The sequence below is a fragment of the Nelumbo nucifera genome, chromosome 1, assembly GCF_055504915.1.
Source record: "Nelumbo nucifera cultivar China Antique chromosome 1, China Antique-T2T, whole genome shotgun sequence".
In the NCBI taxonomy this organism is placed as follows: domain Eukaryota; kingdom Viridiplantae; phylum Streptophyta; class Magnoliopsida; order Proteales; family Nelumbonaceae; genus Nelumbo; species Nelumbo nucifera.
The window spans coordinates 152941743-152945273 of record NC_142649.1 but is presented as its reverse complement, the minus strand read 5'-3'; positions in this window follow the sequence as shown (position 1 = coordinate 152945273).

Sequence of the window (3531 nt, the reverse complement as noted above, 5' to 3'; positions counted from 1 at the left end):
TTATCCTATTAATATTAGTTATTTTTAAATAGAATTCAAATGTATTTTAATTTTTATTTTATAACTTACTGATTTTTATTAATTTCTTAATTTTTAATAGTTGCTAGATAAAACTTGCTAAAATTTAATATTTTATTAATTTTACTTATTAGGTTTCAAATTGTAGTTTTTTTGACAATTAACAAAATAATAAGATTTGAATATGAATAGGGATGGCAATGTTCCCCATCTTATTAGGGTACTCAGCATTGGGTCAGGGATGGAGATTGCCTTGGCAAGGGTGAGGATTGATAGTGATACCCAACTGAGGATGGGGGTGAAGATGGGGGACAGGGAGTATACTATGGTCCTTGCCTCAAATCCGCCCCGTGGCCATAGTTTTATAATTAACACGGGTGAGCTTGTCCTTATCCCAAGCCCAAACAAATATTATTATGTTTAGGGTGTGGGCAGGGTTGGGCTACACATCCTATAAAATTGTTAATACACTATCAAAATCTGGCATGAGATCTTTTATGTTTTTAGTTCATTATGCTACACAACAGGGTTAGCTCATCCCCCATAGTGCCTTTGGATTCAATATTAATAATTTTTATTTAAAAATAGTTAAAAACCCAAAAATAATGCATACATAGGTTGTGCTTAGTTTTGCTTCACCCTAATTACTAATTTCACATTGCTCTTAGGGGTACAACTTAGGGGGTTGGGTCAGGTTGAGGATAAACCAAAGCCCAACCTAAAGTCTTAAACCTTGAGTTTAGGCTTAGATTAATTTAATTATACTAAAAATGTTAGTCTATAAATTAATTTAATTATAATATTTAATCATTAATAAAGTAAAATAAATAACATAGAATACTAAAATATAATATGAAAAATAATTATTTATTAAATAATTAACAGTAATTTAGTATTTTTGTTAAAATTTATTATTATAATTAATCTAAATTACTAAATTATTTTTGTAACAAATTACTAAAATTATTAACATAATTATTAGTCTCCATTGTTTTACTTTTCCTTGACAAATCCCATGCATTGCACGAATCCTACTAGTATAACGACAAAATTAGAGGGTTTGACTGTTTGAGTAAGAATAGGAAGCAATATGCAACAAAAATATTAAAACATCTTACGCACAAATGCCCTATCCAAGGTTCAAAGTATCGACACATATCGGCCCGTATCGGATGATACGTATCATTTTGGGACCCCTCCGATATGCCCCTATAGTGGGTGTATCGAGGGTCTAATTGGTTCAGGGGTGGAGGAACCCTAAACCACCCCCCCCCCCCTGAACTGGTTTTGAAAAAAAATAAAAAAAAAGTAAAAAAAAAAGGGTATCAATTCGCCCGATACACCCCTACTAGCATATCGATATTTTGAACCTTGGTGTTATCCAAAAAAAGCACAAATTAGAATATTAAATAAAATTGATGTTTGTTTAGCTCGGTACACTAAACGTGTTAATCTAGATTCCTTTTGATTTGACTATCATCCTGCATGACTTCCGTATGTAACTTTGTACAGTTTACTATTTAACATAGTTCTTTTAGTTATCAAAAAATAAATAATTAATTAATTATTATCCTCTGATTTTCTAGAAATATCAAAGAATTTGGATTTCTAGCTTTGCTCTGCTCCAATCAAATGCCGAAACTTCAGGTGATTTCCAAGATCTCATATCTGAAGCGCCAGGAGCAGCATGAAAGCTAAATACTATAACACTAATAAAAAAAAAAAGGCTTAATTTGATAATTTTGAATGGACTGTCGAACTGCTCATGCTTTTTTGTTATCTCCCCAACAGCCCAACAACCATTTGCTCAGAGCCGTTCAAACTGTGTGGTCCAACCATTTCACGGTTCACACCTCTCTGGCAAGGTTCAAAATATCGATATATCGGTAGGGGCGGGCGAATCGATACTGTTTTTTTTTTTTTTACTTTTTTTTTCTAAAACCAATTCAGGGGGGGCGGTTTAGGATTCCTCCACCTCCTGAACCGATCAGACTCTCAATACACCCACTATAGGGGCGTACCAGAGGAGTCCTGGAGTAATACATATCAGCTGATGCAGGCCAATACGTACCAATACTTTGAACCTTACTCTCTGATCCGCTTTGTAGAGTTGAATCATCTCGCTTAGCAGTATGAAGTATGAACGACCCGCTAATATCCCACCCACTTATCAATATGTTTTTTACTTTGGAGTTGGATGGTCCAAAACGACCCTATCCAATGGGGTCCCGATCCCTCATGGGATTCCTTTTTTTTTATTATTTTAGGAAAATTAAATAAACATCCCCTTCTATTTTCTGAAATGGGCTAAAGCTTCTGCTTCTCAGAAACAGGTTGGAGATTGCTCATCACATATGTTTGTTTGGCACCAATCATCAAAAAACAGTTGATTAGCCACAATCACAAAATGTTACCCTGCCCCTCTTTTAGGTCCGGTTTTCCTAAAACCCACAAATTCATCAAAAACAGTTGATTAGCCAGAGACCAGCCGACTTGGGCAATTGCACAATTGGCCCACTCAACCCGGTCACATATTGCACACTAAAATGTATTGAAGCTTCTGGAGGCCAAACCTCGTGTTTGGTAGCCTTCGTTACTGGATTGGGTGATCTTTTATATATATATATATATATATATATATATATATATTTTTTCAGGTAACTTTCTGAGATTTACACATTCCCAAGGCCCCGAAGCCCCACCATTTTTGCCAAAACAACCCCTTTTGCCTCAATTTTCAATTTTTATCTGTACTTATTTATAAATAATTAGAAACTGAATATAAAAAATATAAATTAAACCATATATATATATATATATACACAGATTAGGAAAATATCAATTCACATACATGAAATACACATCAGAGGTATCCTTGGAGGGAGGGGGGAGGGTAAAACACATTGATTTTTGGGAGAAAAGAGAGAGACATTTTAGGAGTTGTTTGGGGGAGAAGTGGTTTTGGGGAGACGAGGAGAAGGTAGGGCAGAGGGCTTTCCTTATTAGAGAAAATAAATAAGAACTCATAAAAGATGAAAAAGAAAGATTTAACTACAATGAGAGGCCATGAGACACAGAGACAGTGGCATACTTTGCTACACATATAAATTGACTTAATAACTATTATTGATGATTGAAGAGTCCATAATTAAACAATGGGTATGGCACTGGACAAAGTGGAATAGTGGAACAAGATTCATATAGAACGACCCCATACAGTTTGGACTTGGGACAAGGCTTGGTTGAGATAAATAGTATTGGTGCTGAAGTCATTCTTATTTCATAAGGCTGTCAAGTTAAATTATAGTTTTATATGCCACTTAAAGATTGGAAAAAGAAACAAAAGAAGAAATGCAAAGAATATAATCACAAAGTTATTTCTAAACGTTTAAACAAGATGTACATTTGCATTAACCACTGGCAATTCTGTAGCTCCCCAATTTTCCCTTCTTTCTCATAGATGAAAATCACATTAAGTTTGATCAAGTTCAAGTGCAAAAGATAGGTGGTAAG